Below are 23,501 nucleotides of genomic sequence, written 5' to 3'. Positions count from 1 at the left end.
AGAATTAGCATGTTTTGACAAGGGAGATATACAAATGGGTCCCTAAAGCTTCATTAACAACCACCTTCAATTTTCTCAATTTGGTTCAAAACAGAAGCCTCGTAAGAGACGCCCCACTCACCCCAAGAAATGTAAGAAGACGTTACGTTTGATCCAAGAGGTCAAAGAATTCGTACATGTAGCACAAACCTCTAAAATTTCAACTTCCATGCCTAAATCAGAGAACATGGCACCCAAGAATTAGAGTGTTTTGATAAGGGGAACATACAAATGGGTCCCTAAAGATTCATTAACGACGACTATATTCAATGCTCAATCTGGTTCAAAACAAAAGCCTCGTAAGAGACACCCCACTCGCCCCAATAAATGTAAGAAAACATTACGTTGGATTCCTAAACGACTGCTAGAAGCCCAAGGCTACCATGACGAAAATGATCAAATTTGGGTGCCTAAATGTAAATTGTGTTCTTCCGTGTCACCCATGTGAGCTGGATCCTATAACTATGGAGTCGATTAAAGATGGTGGGAAGGAAAAGATAACAGAATACTACACACCTATTCTAGAGCTGGTTTGGGTACCAAAGCGAGAACGATTTGTATCACTTAGATTAGGAATAGGGAAGTCAAATGAAGCTTCATGTAGTTCATACACAGAAATACAAACTCCTACAAAACCTCCACCTACCATTGTAAATATCCAAAAAAACAAGAAAGAATTTGCACCTCCCATTGTAAGTCTCGGTAGGGGGTTCACCTCTTAAACATCCAAGTTATCACGTGAGTTCAAATGAATGGGTTTTTTAATTGCCAAAATTTTAAAATTTTAACATGATAAAATTAACAAAATGGATTTTTTGAATGATTTTAGAGAAAAAACCGTAAGTTTTTGAAGAAAAGGGGGTCATTTTATTACCTTAATCATGTAAGTAAAAAGGTTTTTTTGATACCCTTTGAATACACATTATATGAATAGTTTCTTAAAGGTGCACCCCCTGAGTTGTAAGTTCACCACCTAAAGAAACATTGCAAGTAAGATCATGGGAGAGTACCTTACCACCCTTGAAACTTGATGAAGCGCCCAGGGTGGCAAAAAAATATTGGTCAAAGTCTTCACCCATTACAACTTGGAACAAGTGGTTTCAAAAGGTGATGTTATCTTTCCAAAAAGTATGATCTACCCAAGGAAGGGGGGAGTTTTTAGTGACATCCATCATTCGCTTGCTTCTCTCTTAACCTTCTTCCCTAACCTCTTAACCTCCTAATCTTAGGGACTGTATATATATAGCCTTATACTTATACTAACAAAAAAAAACAAAAAAAGAGGAAGAGCGACTAGCAACGAGAGTACACCCTATCGGATCCAACACATAGCCCAAATTCACCATGTCACATCAAGTAACACAAGAAAACAACCCTTTTGTTTTAGAGACCTAACCAAATATATCTATGTTCCTAGAGATGGTTAGTTCACCAGAGACGTGCGCTGCTATTTTTTATGAAAGGTACCCTTTTTTTTTTCTCAAATGATTCACATATGCTACCCTGTACTTTCTTGTGAATGGAATTTGGTAGAGAGACTCATGTGTGAGAAAAATTTTGAGGAGTTAGAATGGCTGATATGTCTATGGACTACTAGTGATCCCTACCCAGTAGCGAACGTTTCTCGAGTGGCACATGCCTATTCTTTTCCACAAGATGAGTATCCACGCATAGTGAGGTTCTTGTTTAACATATGTTCACAAGAAGATGATGAAGAATCAATAACAAATAATGAGAAAGACTATGGCCTCACTGAAAATTATTTTTTCAAATCGAAATGCTAAGGATAGAAACCAAGCCTTAGGGATGGCACCCAGTCTATATAATATCCTCTTCCCTTGATTCCATAAGTGGTGATAGATAAGTAGGTTAGGGGTCTAGATTTTTTTTCAGCTTGTTTTCCTTGAATTTTTGGTCTTTTCGCACTGACATGCCTCCTTGAGGTATAGTGTCTTGTTGCTTGATATTGTTGTGTAGGAGCATTGAGAGAACTTATATGGATCTCCGTCTACATAGATGAGGACATCTTCTTCAACGACATGAGCTACTCCATACATGAACAAGTGTAATTCTTCCATGATTGCTTTCTTATTTTTGTTTTATGTGTATATGTTGCTAGTATGGCATGCTCATAGACTGTGAAATTATGTTGCTACTTTGCGACATAGATTGTATAAAATGGGAATCTTTTAGTAACTTGTAGAAATTAGTTTGTTTGAAGTCTAACATTATTAGTTTTTCCTTTAAGAAAATGGTATGACTTTAGGTTAACTTCTGATCTTTGACCAACTAGTCTTGTGCATGAACTCTGTTATTAATGGTAGAAACCTTAGGGGTGTTTAGCGGTAGATGTTGGCTAGTTGTCTAAAAGGCAAAATGGACCTAGCTTAATGCTAAATAATTCAAGTAACTATCAAATTCAAGAACTCATCACTTCACTTCATGTGCATGAATAACACACTCCAAGTAGGCCGATGACTATCATGTGCCAAATCCTAGAATGGGCGCTCTCTAATTAATGAGATTGAATTAACAATGCCAAAATCAAGAGAGCAAAAACCCATGGCCTAAACTTTAAATGTCAACCAAATTCCTATACTCAATTGCCAAAGTCATTTGAATGCCTGAGAATTACATTACGCTCATCACTCACATCCATAAAATGCACAGGTTACTAATCCTCGAATACCAATAAAAACAAATAAGGTAACCACTCTTAATACGTGATTTTGTAAACTTGATAGGTAGATCAAGATCAAACTTTAACCTTTCATGTAGCTATTGACTGTGACACACGCTAATAACGACAGCACTCTAGCTCATTAATTTATGCGGGTTCACTAAATGATGCTAATTTTATGCTACCTACTTAGCAAATTTAACTTTCATAATTTCACGTTATCTCTATCTTGCCATTGCTTGCTTGTGCTTGCACGCTTAATTTTTGGACAGAATGCCATATGTTCAGCTTGCATACTCTCACGGTGACTTCGCTTTGCATACATTCTATCATAGATGCTCTACCACCTCGATGAATGGGCTTCACCTCACTAGCTTCCAAGGACGGAATCTACATCAGGAAGGGGGACATGTTAACCGATTGACAGATACCTTATCACATTGTTTTGAGTCATGGGATGGGCTTGCCAGTCCTATAGGTGCTTGGGTGATCGCCGATGAGAGGTGCACCACATATTTCATTTGACAATATTTTTACTTTGACCGGCCAGTGTGGCATGTGTGAATGGGCCAAACCCATACAAAAGGGCCATTGTGACCTAAATCCCTCATTTTGAAGGGTGCAAGCTAAAGAAGAGTGCTCTTGCCCTACCTTCATCTCCTTCTCCATTGTGTACTCACACACACACATGTGTGTGTGTGTGTGTGTGTGTGTGTGTGTGTGTGTGTGTGTGTGTGTGTGTGTGTGTGTGAGAGAGAGAGAGAGAGAGAGAGAGAGAGAGAGAGTGTGTGTAATTGAGCATTGCGGCGGCATGAGTAGTGGCGAGGCGGTTGAGCGTGGTGACGGCGGCTCCCTCTTCTTTGCGGCGAGGAATCCTTCATGGTGGCGAGCGTAGAGCGGTGAGTGACACACCCTTGCTCTCTTTGAGCTTGCTAGGTTAGCTTAGTTGTGTGCTTGTAGCCATCCGTGGCTTGCACATGGTGCTCGGCAAGTCCCTATCTCCGACACGTGCGGCAGACACGTATAGAAGGTCTTCCATCAAAGAGTGGACTACTCTAATAGGAAAGGGGGTTTTGGCGAGGCTTGAAACATTGAAGCAATTGAGAAGTATGCTGATAAAGTGTGATGGAAAGAATATAGAAAGGACAAAATAAAGCTCCAACATGTGTCCACAATGGTGCTTTCAATCGCATCATTAAGTGGAAATTGCGAACGCCATGGCATATGTCTTTTGAAATATATGTCTTATCAATGCACCCTCAAAGATAGTAACGTGAGCAACCAAGGAAAATTTTGGATTGCTTCAAATGAATGAAATTTTGGATGAGAAAAGGTAGAGCAATGATGAGATGGAGTGTGAATTTTCTTCTCAATGCTCTAACTTGAAAGAAGTCCAAGACATGGTGCCTAGGATCAAAGGATGTTGTGAGGAATGGGACTAAAGCATACCAATCTCCACCCGAACCATACTCCTATTATAGAGCTTCTAGCCTACTTTTACGATATCCTTGGATTGTGCATGCCTAGCAGGCCTTGTTTAGGCCCTTGCCCCCCTATTCATACCCTACTCCTGACATTAGTCCCCCCTTGGAGAAGCGCTTATGTCCTCAAAAAAAAAAGTGGGATATTTCTTCTTAAGACTGCAAATGTTTGCCTACTTGACCTATACGATGATAGTTAAGAGGAGGTTCAAGTTCATGCGGTTAGGTGGAATGTTCAATGAAATCAGCAAAACATATTGATTGCCTACATTGTTTTGCATATGTAAGCATTTGTGTAAATGATTGACGTGAAAAACTAGATGAATACTAGAGTGTACACGCCATATCTCCATCTTGCTTGAGTATTTTGAATGGGCTACAATATCTAAGAGATAACTTGGATGTATGACCAATGTTTAGGCTTTCTGAAGGATGCTCGTGCCTGAGATTATGCTCATAGCATACATGAAACTTGATGGAATATATGAGTAAAGGACTCTTTAAGAAAAAGCCTAAACATTTCCTACCTTGAACCACATAAATGTATAATATAATAGTGTGAACAATCACTAAACATGCTAAAATATTTGAGCCATGATAAAATGTGAACATAGATCACATCTAGGGAAAACCAGCGAAACATTTTCATTGACATCAAATAGCCATTGCTATGTGCGTAATAGGTAGGCATAATTGCAACCTAATAATATTGAACAATCACCTCTTAATTTTGTTTGTAGTACTTGTTACATTAACAAGTTTTACTAAATATTAGACAATTTTTAGCCATTGACATTGTTCCCAATACCACATGCTTGAAATGGCTCAATAAATGGACCTTCCCATAACAACTACCATGTAGCTATGCATGACCATGTGATTTGCATATAAGAGAATTTGCGCAACACTAGCATACCGGACTTGTAGCTATTGTTACACCTTGGCCTACAAACATGCACTAAATAGAAACATTAGTACACATAAAAACTTGAGAGAATCATACTAACATGATTTTCTTCAAAGAACCCTTCCAAGAACTCTTTGTTGGCTTTGCTCATGTTGAAGGCCACTTGAAGATCACACATATAAAGTGATACTATTGAAACAACAACCCCATAGATGTGGACCATCATAGGCGCCCTTGCTATCATTAGTGACTGTAAGGTGATCGATAAGGCAAACTTTAGTGCCATGTGACAATCTAGAACTTCTTGCCTTAAAAGTATAAGTGTAAAGGTCAAATAAGTGTCCATCACCACTTATGAGTGAATTGTTATTTACAAGATAGGTTGGACACAAGCTATACTACTCCTATAGACACAATTGGTGCTATAGACTAAACCTTAGATCATCTCAAGTTGGAATTGTATTCCCAGAGGATCATTAAAAGAAGAATATCATCTCATTAAAGAAGAGAAAGATTCTCAGTACCCAAAAGAAACTAGTGTTATGAGGTTTTTCCCAAAATTTCCTTGCATATACATAAGTGATACATGTGGCAAGCATAAATAATGTGTGGTTGCAGGTCCATAGATCTGTAATGAAAAGATGAGACTGCCTGCTGTGAAATTGTTTTCCTTATAAAGTGAAGATTTATCATCACAAAGCCATGTAAACGTGATAACCAATCACGACCAAGGATAGAAAAGAGTCATGCTATACATGAACAAGTTTCATGATAGCTAGGCCATTTGTGTCCACTAAAAAAAAAATCATCATTTGTAACATGTATAGCACACTTGCTTCATATGTATCTCAAAGAATTTCCTTGACATATAACGGAAAATTAAACAAGATGCAAAGGTTGATAAACTGAGAAAAATAGAAAAGAAAGAATTTTACCTTCTTGCATATCAAGGAAAAGTTCTCAACTACATTAACCCACATGCTTCTTAGTGAATGCACCTTATGCATAGAGCCTGCCATAAATAGAATCAACTTCGTTGATCATTGAAGTGTCATTGTAGTGGAAGCGTAAAGGATGAAAGCACCGTAATTGTAACCAAATACCATGCTCATAGAAATTGCTAGATAGCACATGCTATTTGTTTCTTGTCCTATTTGAAAATATGACATTTCATAAATATATAGGGCCTTTTTATTCAAAGAAATAAGATGAGCAGTTACTATCCACGACTCCCTCCCACATCCTTAGCTCCAAATGTGGGGGGCACACCTTGGGAGCTTTGGACTTAATAATGGGGTCTTTTTAGACTTTCCTGCGGCTTTACCATTATTGAGTCATAATAAGTCCAAAAGGAGATAGCCCTTGGCAACTATGCAATATTAGACCCTCCGCTACTCTCCATAATTAACCACTTTGAGCCGTGGGTGTAGATACTTAAGTGCCAATTTTCAAAGGCTAAGAGGAGTAGCAACTAAGGTTTTAAATTGCCAAAGCATACACTAAGTAAGTACACAAATTTTGTTAACATGGCTGACAATAACCAAGAGAGTCGAATGAACACTGATAGCTTTGATTTTGCACATGAAGGTGCTAATGATGATGCCCACATGTTTGTCAATTATCTCATTACTAGGTTGCAGCAAGCTATGACAAAACCCTGCTTTACAAGCCGAAGTTACTCAACAACTTTGTGCTTATGGGATTTCCCTTCTTAGGAGGGCTCTTGATAAAGAAATCCCAAAAGAAAACTCTTTCCCATATACAAGAAGAGGAATCCAAAGAGCAAGAAAGCAATGAAACTCCTCCCAAGAGGAAAAGATCAACACACAGTCCTTCTCCTCGACATTCCGAAAGGGAAGAGAGGAAACAAAGGAAGAAAAGGGTCACCCTCTTCTCCTTCTTCTTCACCTTCCTCCTCTTATGACGAAAGCTATGGCTATTCTCCTAGAGAATACAAGAATGGAGGACACCGCAAATCATACCCTGCATGGCGAAGATCACAAAATCTCAAGAAATTCAAGGGGGGAGGAAAGAATATCTCTTTTCTCACCTATGATGGCACCTTTGGTACTACCAACAAAGTGTTGGTTTTCATCCAGTAATTTTGATGCGGCCTTTGGAGACGAGGGCTTCACAGAGTCCTCCAAGCTACACCATGTAGCTATGCACTTCCAGAAATTGGCTCATCAATGGTGGGCTAGCATTCATGACAACGACGAAGCCCCAAAGGCATGGAAACTCTACGAGTTTCCATCATGAAGCAATTCCTTGCAAACAATGTAAAGGACAAAGTGCTCACCAAATGGCGTAGTTTGAAGCTTCTCTCTCATGAGTCTATCCACAAATATGTAGACAAGTTTTGGGAATTACATCTCAAGGCTATTGTCTTTCAAAAGATAGACTTTGTTGAGAAAAATCAACACACACACACACACACACACACACACAATTGGGATATAAAGGTGGAACGAGCTGGATATTTCAAAAGCATCAATTGAAGACAACATCTATAGGTGGATTGAAGGCTTGGGGAGAATTGGAGAATTTGAGCGAGCTACAATCGAGTAATGTAAAGAAAGCGGATAGCAACTCCGTGAATTAAGTAGCACTAGAATTGATTGCAAGCCTTAGAGATTCTTGCTTTGCAATCAAGGAGCTCATGAGCTGAACCAAATCGGGCAAGGTTTGTAGTAGCGCTGGGGTTTTGGTGGCAAATTGAAAGAGCTTGAGGATGTGTGTGTGTTGGAGACACCCACACACACAGGTTTCTCAACAGAGAAGTTTTCAAAAAAGAAGATTATTTTTTTAACTCTCTCTAAGAGTGTGTTCACATACACACACATGATCTCGGCATAGAGCCTAGCTTGAGAGAGAGAGAGAAAGAGAGAGAGAGAGAGAGAGAGAGAGAGAGAGAGGGAGAGAGAGGAAGAGATGGCATCGGAGGTGGAAAGAAGAGAGGAGAGATTGATCTCTTCAGCTTTGGCTAGAGTGTGAGAGAGAGTGTAGCTCTTAGATGGCTACACTCCCGTCCGGTGGTGGGAGGCAAGACCGACCTCTTCATTGACAATTATGTGTCTTCTTTTTTCAGCTTCAGCATAGACCGACTGAGGGAGAGAGCATACCGGCTCTACTGTGGTGTGCATATGGCATCTGCTTGCCACCCCACATCAGTCTCGACCCTCAATATTAGCTCTCAATATCAGAGATCTAGGACATTTCGGTTGAGAGATCTTCTCCCAAACGATTTCCTCTCAGCATTGACATTGAGCGTTCTCCTCAGCATTGGCCTTGACCATAGGCCGCTACAACATCGACATCGGGTCCCCTCCCACGCTCATTTTGGAGCATTTTTTTCTCCAGTGGACAATCCCAACACCCCGAATTTTTGACTTTGACTTACTTGGAGACAGATTGAGGGAGAGCGGCATCAGCTCTCCTCTAACCTTATTCTTCATATACCAAAGAATAAGGGGCTCCTCTCACTACTTGGAGGTATGCTCCACCCACACAACACTTGTCCTCCTCTTCCCTTTCCCACACTACACCACGCACACATGCATCTGCACTACACACACTTTCAATGATCCCATCTACAAAGCAATCAACTACAACATGTAAATGTGTAGGCACCCACATGACTGACACACAACTACCTGCGCATTTATACACTTTCTTACTTTTTGATACAAATGGAAATTCTGCATTATAGGTAGCATTTATGTAACAAAGTTCTCAATTTGAAAAAATCAAGAACATCTAGACAGCACTTTGATGCACAAAGCAACTAGATGGAGAAATTCAAAGTTTCTTGCAAGCATCTGGTTTTGATTTAAAACTGGATCAACAATTAGGTCTACCTACAGAGGGTTTCCATTTTTTTGCAGGAGACGCTTGACTGCCCAATTTCTTGCAACCTTTCTTCCTTGTAAGTTGGCCTAATCGATAGCCCATTAGGGAGTCCTCCTACATTGACTATGTCCGAGGTCCGTTTCAAAGCCTTGGCTTCTCAAATCCCCTAGGACCTCGGCTATAAGTTCATTTGGCTTAGCCAACACCTGATCTTACTATTTTGCTTCCTCTTCTACATTCTTTCCCATTGCTTGCTCCTCTTCATTTCTTTCTCTGCACGTGCAACATTTAGTTCCTACACGATCTTCTCCAATCTTTTAGCACATGGTATATCCAAGATCTCAATTGCATAGGGAGCCGCATCCATGCTCATTTTTGCAAGCTTCATATTGTTGATATCTAAAGTTGACCCATTGTCCTCTCCCCTAATATCTTCACCTTCACTAACCTACTGAGCCTTTCACTTGGGTTGCCCTCCCCCTTCCCAAATGAGAACATTTGGCTCCTCCTAGATAAGGTGCATGTGATATGGATCTAGAGATGGTTAATGAAATTTGGAAGATTCATAAACCACTAGGATTTTCTTTAAGCAAAAATGAATTTTGTTTTTTGGGGATGAAATGGCCTAAAAATGACCTTGTTATAACCTTTTAACTACTTGAGAAGCCGTTGCAACAAGGAGAAATGGGTGAGGAAGTGCTAGAACAATTGAAGTGCTTCATCCTAAGGGAAATTTAGAAGGAGTCCCATGTAAGTTTTTTGGATCAAAATGGATACATTGGACCCTCTAACTGAAATTTTCACATCCTAAGAGCAATAATACGAGAGCATACAAAACTGCATGCATATATATGAATCATGCTTATGAACTAGAGAGTAGGGTTCTTCATCACTTGATTTGGAAACAATATACAAGCTACATGTTTTAGCATCTCCCTCTTTGTTTTACACACAGGAATTTACGAAGTTATCGTGTTTCACAAAGTAGTGTGTGCATGCATGCGTATGTGCTTTTGCGTGTGTGTGTCTGTGCATGGACAAAAGATAAAAGCATTCCTAGAGAATCTTTGCCTTTTCCATGTTGAATACACCACCTTTTGCATACATCTTGGCCAAAGCATTGTAGATCATGACATCTTTTTTTCAACAATCTAATCTCATCACTTATTTGCTTGCCCACTTCAATTTATTTCATGATATTATGACATCCCTTTAAATTACAAGCATAGATTGTCACATTGGGAAAGAAGCACTGACTCCACATTTGCTAAATGTAGCCCAAATCTTCCTTGCCCTACACCTGCTTGTCGTTTGAGAAATGACTTCTACACTAAAAGCTTGCTAAAAAGTTGTTGTGCTTTCAAAACTACGATGTAGTTGGCGTGTATGGCAAGCATGACATTTTTTGTGACATCCCATGATTATTAGTGTTTTCTTGCTGCACATGTTATCCTCTTGCATTTTTGCATAGCCTTCATTAACACTTGCATATGTCATGGCATTGAGAGAGAAACCTTGGTATGGATTCATTGAAAACACCTAGAGCTTTGTGGCCTTGCCCATGTTGAACATGCCCCGACGTGAAACTTGTCAAGAACTTGCTATGCTTTTTGAAGTACACCACACTTGGCATACGTTTCAATCAAATCATTTCCAAGAATTCTTAAACAACCCATGAGCAACAACCTTAGCCTAAATTGGTTTGTTCGTGTCAAAGTTTGGCATGATGCCACAAAGGCACTTGCTTGAAGTGGCTACATTCCATAACTTTTCTAGGGTTTGCAAGAGACAGCTTGGTGTACATCTTGACCTTAGCATGCCCAACCAAGATATCGTTCTTTGACAACTCATGACTAAAATCTCATCATGATTTTGTTTTCCACATCAATGTGTTGCATGATGCCACATGCCTTGGACCAATTTTGGGGGCTAAAATTTTGCAAAGTCTAAGCTGCAATACTCGCATTATTGTCAATTTTCTCACTCTAGCGCCTTGCATGCAACATGCCTTCAATATGCAAGCATAGGGGCTCAAATTGATGAAACTTTGGAGGCAAAATTTTTTGCAAAATCTAAGTTGAAGTAATGGCATTACTGTCAATTTCCCACTTCAACGTCTTGCATGGTGCAACATGCCTTCAATATGCAAGCACAGGGATCCAATTTATTGAATTTTGGAGGTTAAAATCTTGCAGGATTTGAGTTGCAGTACTCACATTATCATCAATTTCCTAGTTGAAAATGCAACATCTAGTCCAACATATAAGATTAGTGGACTATAATTTCCATGGGCATCGTAGTTTTAAATTTGGGTAGATAAAAGTACATCTAACCATAGACGATAGTTACTAGTTTGGAGGCGGCGGCACCTCTCTCTCTCTCTCTCTCTCTCTCTCTCTCTCTCTCTCTCTCTCTCTCTCTCTCTCTCTCTCGTCGAGACGGGCTGCTAGTGCACTTTGTGGGAGGAGGGGTTGCAGGAATCCACTCCCCCTTTAGACATAGTATAGATAGATAGATCTCGATAAGAGGGCTCCCCTATACACCCTTTTAAAGGGTCACTCTTCTTGGAGGGCCGTTTATCAATTGAAGGAGCACTGCAACGCAATCTAATGCCGCACATACCCAACACGGGCTCTACTTTTGTGATCTTGGGTGCCACGAATGCAATGAACTCATTATGGGGGCACCTGCAACGAAAATAGAGGGCCTATGGGAGAGCCCTCTAAACATCTTAAATTTTAGGCCGATAGTTTAGAAAATGGTTTATTTTGAGCAAAATGTTTTGCTAATTGTGCTGCTAGCAGTACGTGACGAGTAGATCATCAGCAAAACGTAGAGCTACTTCTTGTCTGGACGTCGCAACGAGGAATGGTGCCACTACGTCTGCTGCCGCTATCACACTTAATCCATTGAAGGGATAGAACAAAATTAAAACCATCAGGACTGCATGAGCAGGGTTTTGTTGCTAATTTTTTGTATCAATGATCCTAGGTAATCATAAACACTATGTCCCATAAAATGCTAATATTATATTTGTGCCAGCTTGTGCAACTAGTAGCTCAAGATGAATTCAATCATAGGGCAAAAACATACTCAATGCTTGCCAGTTTTACAAAATTTGGTTACACGTGAGTCTCGACCAACATGTTGTGTGAGGAAAAAACATCTTCTTTTTGTGGTTGAGCGACCTGTTTGTGTTCATTTCTGTCAAGTTATGAGTCTATTTAGAATTCTAAGTAAGAGTAGGAGAGGTTAGCATCAAATGTAAGAGCCTATAGCATTGGAAATGAAATACAGAGTTTGCTTCTCTTTTCTTACTTTAACTTAAAATCAAGTGGGAGCCAGACTTTTCATCTGAGAAACAATTTTTTATGTCGAAGAATTCAGTCATTGACATACATAGATTTTGTAAAAAAAACAAAGGTTATCACAAGAAGTTTTCGATAGATTCTCACTATAATTCTCACATTGTGACTTCCTCAACAAGGCAATGCCCACAGCTTAGTGCATGTAAATTATAACGTACTAAAACAAAAACTCTTTCTCTTTTTCCATACTCACAATTGTGAGTGGAGATGTTGTTATATGACTCGAAAGAATATACAATCAACCTTAAGCACTACATAATGTGCTTGAGGTGACATTGTTTCCAAAAGGGGGCTTGTTTAATTGAGCACCGGTATGTAAACAAAGAGCTGTTAAGTGTTGCCACCTAAGAAGTCGATGCAGCTAAGTGCATGTTTCCGTTCTTTGGCATCAGCGGGTGTCCCATTCTTTGAATCCACAACCTAAATGAGCTCAGTGCTCTCACTCACAATATCATCAAATTGAGCCACAATATATTTTTCCTCAAATATTTGAAGGTTCTTGGCTTTCCATATCTATTTGAGATTATGGTATCTCGTCATTTGAATGGCTTAGCTTCGCGATCTACTTGCCCTCCTAGGATCAGATCGTTCATGTAGAAGATAATTTTCTAGGTTTTTTGTACCCATTTGCAGATTCTTGCAGCAAACTCTGTGTGGCAGGGTAGTATTTGAACAAATGTAGGGGATCCTCAGAAGCTGTTCTATTATCAGAGTAGGTGCCAGTGTCAATCCCCCTAGGAAAAATCTTGTCTCAAGTTGGGATGGCTCACCATACCACCTTCCATGTAAACATCTTTATGGGGTTGGGCCATTTTAGCCGACTCTAGTACACTTTCGCCATCGCTCATCAGACCAATTTTCCTTCCGGATCTTGACGAGTGGAGCGAACTGGGCTACTTTGTATATTAGCTTGTTATAGGTATCTTAACAATCTGTCTTTTGGCCAATGCCATGCTTTCCAATCCATGTCTAACCTGATCACAGGTGTAGGACTATGTGACAGAACTTCCAAGACTCTACTGATCATAAGCCTTTTGTAGATACTCAAATTCTGTTAAATTTCTAATTGCTCCACTTCATCCCATAAAATTTTCCTGGCATCCCAAAGATGTGAAAGTTTGGAGATCCCTTTGTTACTCACCTTTCCCACAAATTAACTCCAAAAAGAGTTGAAGGATTCCCTTCTAAGTTTGGAAATCTAGGGGGAGCTGAAGTATGTGACATTCTCCCTCCATTCCAGAGCCAATGCTGCTTTGTTGCACTTTCGTACAATTTCTCCCATGTAGTTCCCAAGCATAAGGGAGTCCAACTAAGCGCTAGAATTTTATCATGCACTTTAGTCTCCTCCCATGTGCCTCCTTGAGAGACAAGCTCTGATTTGTTGATCATGTCCCAATCCATGACCACCCAGTCTTGCCTTTGATCAGTCAACAAGACTATTAGTTTGGCACAGAATTCCAATGTCGCCTTGGTCCTTGGATCATGCCATTAATTCCCATTTCTCCCATTACCAAGGAGTCACGTCTTTAGTGTTGTTCTTCCACAAAAAGTATTTGATAGGTTTCAAAAAAAAAATCCAATTGCATTTGCCAATTTTTAGAATCGGAGACACAAATGAGATGTATGGGATTATGAAGGCATTAATCACAATGACTCTGTTACGGAAAGGGAGGAGTGTGCACTCCCACCTTGGCATTTTACTATTGATCTTGCTCAAGGCCCAGTCAAATCTTTGATTGTCGGAGATGTCCACCCCAAGTAAAGCGTCGAGGTGTCTAAAGACAATACCCTTGCAGATAACTTCCCCTGACCATTCGGCGGGGCTAGACGAGTCGCTTTGAGAGAGTGAAACTAATCTCAATTTCTTGATATTGCACTTTGAGCGAGAAGCAGTAAAAAATAATTGGATGATCTTGAGAGCTCTTCTCAGCATTTGTGAGTTGGATTTTATAAAAAGCAACGAATTGTTGGCAAAAAGTTTTTCAAGCAATTTTTTTTCTCCCTAGGAGAGAAAGATCTTGAATTTCCCCTTTTGCTGCACCGTCCTCATGAGGTTACCGAAGGGTGTGAGCCAATTGCAAAGAGCAGTGGGCAAGGAGTCAGCCTTGTTGTATAGATCTTTTTTTGAATATTCCTACATTCATGTTGTTGAAGAGGAGCTAAGAGAAGCTTACCTCCCAAAACGTGTGAACTATTGCACACATTTTGGATCCAAATCCTAGTGCCTTTATGAAATCAACAATGTATGACCATGAGATTCTATCATAGGCCTTATCCAAATCAAGTTGAAGGACAATACATTCTTGCTTGGTGAAACTAGCATACTCGACGTCGACCATTGCTACCAAAATGTTGTCATAAAAAGATCTTCCTTTGATGAATCCATGTTGATGGGGGGTGATTACAATGATCTTGCAAGTTATTGCCATCATAGAGATTGATCGATAAGGTTTTAAGAGGGAGCAACAAACGAATTTGGAAAAAGGTTTGATGAGCTCTTTTTTCAAGCTGGTATCCATCTGTCCCTGTAAAAGGGCTAGTTGTGTTAGAGCCCAAAACTCGTTGAAGATCTCAATTGTTAGTCCAGACTCCATCCTGGAGCTCTAAAACAGTGAGCTTGCTTGGCAGTCTCGAGCTTGAAGGGAAGGGCTCTAGATAGTAGTGAGGTCTTTTTTATCTTATCACATCGTAAGCTGCAAAGTGTGACCGACCTACTCCAACTATGTTGTCAAAAAGTGCTATCTTCATGTCTCGCTTTCCAATGTGGAGGTCATCTCATCCATGTCTAAGGCAAAGACATACGTGACCATGAGATTCCCAAAAAAAAAATCAACTCCTTTGTTTCCACAAGATCCATCTATGCTACAATGAGAACATGTTTCATGATTTTTGAGGACAACATATTAACTCAAAATTTTAAAAAAACAAACTTTAAAGTTTATAAATTATAACTTGGAATTAAAATCTATATATTAATAGCTAACAAACAATGCATCACTCAATGGAGCCAACTACACTTTAATGGCTAGGAGTATGACTAATGCCAAAAGCAAACATTGAACTAGCTTAAAAATGAGGAATCCCAAACCTCAAGCAAGAATTTCCAAGCAATCCCTAAACCTAGCAAGACATGGCAAGGTACACTATTTAAAACCCAAAGTCAAACAAAATTTTTGAGATGATTTCAAGAAAGGAAAACGTTACTTGATCCTAGACCTCTACCCAAGGGTTAAACCACGAGCCTTATGCTAAACAAAATAAGGCTCTTTCCACTCATACAAATCTCAACACTAGGTAGAGAGGAGCTTGACCTTCTCTTCACTTATTCTTCTTCTTTTTAATTCTCCTCTGTCTCTCTCACTATCGCTCTCTCTAACTCAAGTTATTGTGATTTGATGTACAATAAGATGTTGTATAGATCATCGTGGGGGAACTTTGGAAGAGTTCTATTGCAATGTGGGCTTAAGAAAATCCACATCATGGTATATAGTGAGGTTTGCATCAACCCATCATATGAAGCCAGCCACCAAAGGGGGGGGTAGGGTTATTGCAGTGATTTGATAAAAGACTCACCAAGGTTGATAGTCATGATTGATGTACTGAGGACAACTTTGTGCTCGCACATGGCCTCTCCATTTCACCTACCTGTGTGTTTACTGATCATGAGAAGGGGTCGAGGCAAGTTGAGCGAGCGTGGAAGCGCAACAGAGGAGTGAGGGAGGGGGGAGAGAGAAAGGGCGGAGGGGGGTTAGAATATTCGTAGGGTATCTCTCTAATATGGGTTTTTTTAACTAGTGTGCTAGTAGGGTAGTAGTAGGTAGGGAGGACCCAATCAGTTTTAATCTCTCTTATTAGCAAGAATCTCGGAAGATCCCCTTGCTAAGTGAACGAGGAAGCGAAATGAGCATTAAGAATGAAGTAGGCGGGTGATGCACAAGCGAGGGCGACGACAGCTATCCAAGGCAGAGGTGGGTGATGCACAATGAAGCAGATTGAGGTGGTGAAGCAGCAGGAGACTGAGGTGGAGATGGAGCACATGGAGAGTTTGTTGGTCTTTTTTTTAATAAATAATTTATGGAATCGTCAGGAGTTGCAACACGAACAGCAGGTGCTTGTGGTTAGGCCTGGTAGCAATTTTCTTCGCACGCCCTCGGGGCTTGAGATCGATTTTTGGCCTAGCCCTTTTAAAGGGCAAAAGATGGAGGATGAGATTTGCATTGGAATCTGCACTGAATTGAATAAAATGATGACGCTGCCAGTAGGTATGGGGTACAATCCTAGAAAATGGAAAAATCGCTCATTAGTTGGAGCTAGAAAAGGGAAGGGAGAGAGGTAGATAGGAAAGTGAAGGGTGAGGGAGGGAAGAGGGGACAAGCCACGTGTAGGGCATGCCCCTCTCTTGCCCTTTTCATCCATCTCTCTCTCTCTCTCTCTCTCTCTCTCTCTCTCTCTCTCTCTCTCTCTCTCATCAAAGCAGAGGCACTTGCCCCTCTCTTTCTTCCATGCATTGCTTGGGACTATTGTGTGTGTGTGTGTGTGTGTGTGTGTGTGTGTGTGTGTGTGTGTGTGTGTGTGTGTCTATCTCGCATCAAAGGCAATTGCTGCATTCTTTCTCTCATGAGTTTCTCAGGTCTGCTTGCACCTACGTTGATTCTCTCTTTCTCTCATGTGTTGCTCGGGACTGCATGTGAAAACCCGCTCTCTCCCCTTCGTCTGTGTCGCCCACGACTGCAGCCTAGACCTGCTCTCTCTCTCTCTCTCTCTCTCTCTCTCTCTCTCTCTCTCTCTCTCTCTCTCTCTCTCTCTCTCTCTCTCTCTCTCTCTCTCTCTCTCTCTCTCTCTCTCCTTCGTATGTAATTGACGTGGTTCTATTTTTTGGGGTTGGAGAAGGGGGGGGCGGGGGGGGGGGATCTCTATAATGAAGCATTTTGTTTTCACGTCTCCCAAACACGTGTTACCTAGTATATAAAGTAATCAATTAGTGAGAATCTATGTCAAATTTTGTTTTTGATTGAGAAGCGAAAGAGAATGTCGACAACTGATGGGGGGGGGGGGGGGGGGGCGCTCAAATGCGACAGTTGGACGACGAGCAATAGGCCAACCCACGTTTGTCAACACGGGTCACGAGGGCTTGTAGAGTTTTTTTTTCTATATTAAAGGAAGGGCTTGACAGCATGGAAATCAACTGGATGAGGTGGGTACCATATACATTTGGAGACTTTGAACTTGGCACATCTGAGTTCGAATCTAAAATTGTGAACGATAGTTTTGTTGCCGTATGCTACTGCCAGAAGAGAATGCGGGAAGATTCTGCGCAATAAAATATGGACCTAACAAGTGTGTACTATTAAAGTTTATAGTAAATAGGATGAGTAGTTTGTTTTTAAGTGCCACCATGGTAACAATTGATAGGCTCATTGACACTTTTGTCCATCTTCAATGATCTACCATTTTGTCTATATGGATGTAGGTGAGAGTTCTATGGTTGCTTAATCACATATCTTTGCTTAAAGGTGTTTAAGTTAATTTAGTTTAACTTTGAAGTTGGAGATTTAATTCATCTATAAACCGACTTCTTAGTGTTTTGATATAGGATAATTAAAATGAATGCTTTGAATGCAGAATTGTTTTTGTGCATAAACATTATTGTTGTCCAGAGCTTGCTGTCTTTGAATATGGTGTTCTCTTATGTCTAAGTAATTTATATACATGTGCACGCGCACACACATTTTATCTTTCTGATAGTATACTAGCCAACATAGAGAGAGAGAGAGAGAGAGAGAGGTACCGTATATCCTCCAACATTCTGGAACCTAAACGCTTAAGTTTTCATGTGAACTAACTTAAATGTATCAAGGACGAAATAATAAACACAATTATAAGACCAAGGAGCCTTTTTGTGATGTCACCTACCTCAAACAAAGGGCTGTTGTAGTGCATGCTCATACAAGAGAAGCCAAAAATAAAAAAACACTTAAACTGTTTTCGTAGGACAAGTTGTGCATTCAACTTGAGTAAGAAAGGAGAGAGAGAAAGAGATAGCTTCAGCATTGAAGGCTTCGTATACGTATCTCGACGAAGAAGAGAAATTAGTTTTTGACAGAAAGATAGAGGAATTGTGTGCATAGTAGGACACACACACACACACACTCCGATTCAAAACATCTACAACCGGTTTTCCTAGCTTACAATATCGAGACTTCTCCTCCGACATTGACATGCATGGATGAGGTGCTGCTTCCATAGAGGAGTGACACCTAATATCGACATCGACTTTGGCGATATCGACTACAGGTTTTCACATGCTCTGTGGCATTGTAGAGAGCAATTTAGAGAGATAGTTTGTCAGCAGTGAGAGGTAGGTTACAGATGGCTATTAGCAGCATTTATATGCATTTTTATAGAGCGGATTTGGATTGCCATATGTGTGTTTGTCTATGATGTGTGTTCTCTGTGAAATTGCTTATGCATAGCTGTTGATGGCTACTCAAAGACAACTCTCAAATACATTTTACACACAGAGAGACAATCACAGGTTCTCTAGACACAACAAATCTACGAGTATCTTTGGTAGTGACAACCATTATAGTTCCAATGGGAGTTTGGGATACATGTGGTTTATACGCGATTAGCACTTGAGAGTGCTTCTGCTTTGTTGAGAGCATTTTACTCCCTGCAAGGAGCTGATTTTGTGCTTTTGCTTGCATACTCATTGTTGCATATTTTGAGAACGTGTCATGTATTCTTGCAATGACAGTTTCACGTTTTGGATGTAAATTGTGTTGCAGATACTTCCATTGTACGTCGTTGTGGAGCCGATTTTGGCTTGTTTTGGTAGTCCTTGTCGTTTTTAAGACTCAGTCTAGAAGAGCTCTTTTTGAGTTTGTGGCTAGTTGTGTCTGCATAACCTTTTGTGAGGATTGTTGCGTAAGGTTTTTTGAAGTCAAGCGTTGGGGATCAGGTTACCCACTCTAAAGTGGATTAGGTTGTTGGAGATCCCCATTTGTTGCCTTGCCATAGGACATGTATAGATGGATACAGGTGCTTTGATACCAAGTCGACGATTTCTTTGAGCAGTACATGTCATGTTATGCCTAGTCAACATTCTTTGTTGGTTTATACACTGCTTTTGGCTGAGTTCTGCTTGAGATTTTGATCTCCGTACAGAGGAGGCTTTACCGAATTTTTTCATGATTCCTCTAGTTTTCCTATAGCACTCTTTTGCATTGGCCTTACAATGATTTTGCTGAGTTTCTAGTTGAGATTTTGATATGTGAACAAAGGAGACTCTACCAAAATTTTCACAGGAATAAATTTCTAGTCTCACTCTCTTGCTTGTTAGTCATGGTTGGAAATTTTGAAAAAGAAGACTATTATAAAGAAGTTTGATGGTACAAACTTCACGATATAGAAGTAGTGTATGCTTGATATCTTGGTCAACAAGGGCCTTGCAATGCCATTGAAAGAGCATAAAGAGGGTTTTTACACTGATGAGGAGTGATAGGAGCTTGATGTGTTATGGCGACCATTCACCTACACCTTCGTGAGTTCATTTTTTTAGCAATTATGGATAAGACTATTAAAAAAGAATTACGAGAGTCATTATGCTCAACTTGGGATGGTAAGAGTGCATCAAACAAAGTGTTTTTGTTATGCGCTTGAATATGAAAGAGGGTAGTAGTGTCAGTTTGCATTTGAATGAGTTCAATAGTGTTTTCACACAGTTGACTACTAAAGGGTTGAATTTCAATGATGAAATGAAAGCCATTTTCTTAGTATGCTCTTTGCTTGTATCACGGCACACTACCATTAGTAACTATGGCCCTTAGGGCAAGCTTGTTTTCAGTGACGTGCTTTGCTCACGAAAGAGATTCGACGTCAATTGCTTGACACTAGTGGGTATGGTGATACATATATGGCTAGTGGAAGTAGAATGAAAAACCATCAATGGCAAAGAGGTTGTAGTCGGAGCAGTCGTGATCATTCTCAAGATCATAAGAATACGTGTAGCAAGATTCGTGGACGTGACACGAGGAACATTGAATACTACCATTTTCACAAGAAAGGACACATGAAGAAAGATTGTCATTTATTACAAAGAGAAAAGGGTTAAGCCATTGTCGTAAGTCTTGCACCTCCTAAAAGCAGCATGAAGATCAAGGAACTGAATGTCATTGAGACTCCACATGATTTTGTTCCTAACGTATGGCAACCATCATATGTACTAGTCTGCACTTATAATTTGAGTCCGGAGGCGTTATTAGCTCTTAACGAATTCTATGCACATAATTGGATCACTGACTCAGGTGCCATTTTTCATGTTACTTCTCACAAGAAGTGGTTCTCCAATGATGCTTCCACACATGGTTTAGTTAAGCGGGGTGATTCTCATCAACTTGAGATATGTGGCATGGGAGATGTGAATTTGCTTTTGCGTAAATTGAGTTCATGCTGCGAGGTGTTAGACATGTGCCAAAGCTAACTAAGAGTTTGGTTTCAGTAGAATAGCTTGATGATCTTGGATACACTACAATATTTGGCAATGGTTCCTAGATCATCAGAAAAGGTAACTTGGTCATACTCAAAGGCCAAAAGTCTGGCTCCTTATATTTCTTGTATGTCTCTTGTGTGGAAGAGAATTCTATATATGTAGCAGAGCTGTCTTTTACTGAGTTGTGGCATAGCTGGCTTGGTCATATGAGTCAAAAGAGAATGAAGCAATTACAACAGACTATACTTACCACTTTGCCATTTGATAGAAATCTAGGGAATCCTCTAGATTTGGTTCAATGGACCTATTTTGCATACGCCTCTAGAAAGGGCATTATATTTCCTATCTTTCATAGATGACTTTACTCAAAAGGTGTGGGTGTATCTCTTCAAGAGGAAAGACAAAGTCTTTAATGCCTTCCAGAATTTGCTAGCTATGGCTGAGAATTAGTGAGGCAAGAAGTTGAAGGCTTTGTGCACTAACAACGAGGAAGAGTACGTCTCCACTGAGTTTAACGACTTCTATAACAAACAAGGCATTAGGAGGCAATTCACTATGCCGTACACACCTGCCTGAAACGGAGTTGTTCAGTGAATGAATAGGACTAGTCAGGAGAGGTTCACTTCCATGCTATCTATGAAAAATTTACCTCAAGACTTTTGGGGAGAAGCTATTATGACAGTAGTGCATATAATCAACAGGTCGCATAGTACACCATTGAAATACAAGATTTCGTAGGAGATGTGGACATGTAAGATACCCAATTATGACAGATTACGTGTGTTTGGGTGTGAGGCATTCTCACATGTGTCTAAAGTTCTTAGAAAGAAGATGGACTCTTAGTCACACAAATGCATCTTCATTGGCTATGGTGAAGATAGCGAAATGGGTTATCGTCTCCGATGCCCAGAATCTCGAAGAGTTATTTGCAGCTCACAAGTGATCTTCAATGAATCAAAGATGCATAGACAGCCTGTGAAAGAGGTTGAGTATCGCAAAGTAAGATTCAAGGATGTAGCCTCAAAAGTTACGCAAACAACTCATTCTACTAGCACTAGTAGCACTCCGAAGAGAGCTAGTGATGCTCCTAAGATAACAAAGTCTAGCAGTCAGATAGTGAGGAGATCTATGCGTGTATCTTGTGCCCTTGAGCGTTTTAGACAAGGTTAGACTATTTGTTGGTCACTAAGTGCGGAGAGCCTACCTGCTACCAAGAGACTATTGAGATGAAAGATGTCGTGAAGTGAGAGCCGGCAATGCAATCTCAGTATAACTTGATTATGACAAATGAAACTTGAAAATCGACAGAGTTTCCAAAGGAGAAACAAGCCTTGCCTTGAAAATGTGTGTACAAAAAGAAGTACACGGAAAAATATCTTGAGTCTATGTATAAGGCTAGAGTGGTTGCTAAGGGTTTCAAGCAAAAGAAAGGCATGGACTTTGATGAGATTTTCTCTCTAGTAATCAAGATGACTACATTGCATCTTGTGCTTGGACAAGTAGCCATTGAGGACATAGAACTTGTCCAGATGGATGTGAAGTAGCTTTCCTTCATGAGGATGTCTACATGAAGCAACCAAAGAAATAAAGTTTATTGTCCACTACACAATCAATATTTTGGACGCTAGACTCCTTGAAGAACCACTATATAGATTTGCCAGATGAGAAAACCCATTAAGAAAAATCAAAACCTTGATAATACATGATGATTAATGTATTTAGATCACCGTTATCACTTCATGAATGCGATTTATCAACCGTTCTTTGTACGGGATTACCTATACGTTTAGGGGTGCCACCTAGAGTCATGGGTTTTGATGAGTGGTTCATATATAATTTATGGTTTGTTTTGGTGAGTTGTTATCATGTGTATGATGTCCATAAGCTTATGTGTGGATATATGGGTAGTCAATCCAAAATATACGACCAACAGTTTTGCATAAAATGGCTTTCTTTTGTGTCACGGTTGTTAACATGCGTTTCATATTGATGAAGTGATGGGATAAGGTGTTACTTTATGTTATAGGGTTGAGCTCAATGCATTGGTATGGAGTTAAACACTTTCTTTTACATGTGGTGTGTGCATCTCAAAATAGAAAAAAGTTATTTTGCACCTACATGTGAAGTTATGACATATGGTTGATCATAGTGGTGGGGCTGTTTTGCATTATGATTGGATTGATGTAGTGATTTTGTAATGGAACTTCAAAGATGGATGTGGATTTTTTTATGTGCATACATATACTGCTTTCCACTCTACTAGGTACAAACTAGTCCTATGTGTAAGGGGGGCTGAGATGCATACATATACTGCTTTCCACTCTGTTAGGTACAAACTAGCTCTATGTGTAAGGGGGGTGAGATGCGATCATAGTACATCATTTATGAATGGTTAAACACTTTCAAAATGGTATTTTGAGATCATGTTTATTCTCTAATTGGACTTTTTCTTACACATAAAGATTCATTCTTTAAGGGTCATGTGTGTTGGCTCGGTTTGACTGCGGCGTGTATATTCAAAACTCCAAGTGTGGGAGTTGATTCAATGAGAAATATTGTTTATGATCAACGGCTGAGGATACCTTATAGTTTGGTTGTGATTTTTTGGTCGTGGAAGCCAGTGTGGCTCTTGAATTATTTTTTTGTGTAATGGTTGCACTTCCAAAAATTTTGCAGCCATGTTATG

The sequence above is a fragment of the Adiantum capillus-veneris genome, chromosome 17 (assembly GCF_014529385.1).
Source record: "Adiantum capillus-veneris isolate H3 chromosome 17, ASM1452938v2, whole genome shotgun sequence".
Taxonomy (NCBI): domain Eukaryota; kingdom Viridiplantae; phylum Streptophyta; class Polypodiopsida; order Polypodiales; family Pteridaceae; genus Adiantum; species Adiantum capillus-veneris.
Note: the sequence above shows the minus strand (reverse complement) of the source record.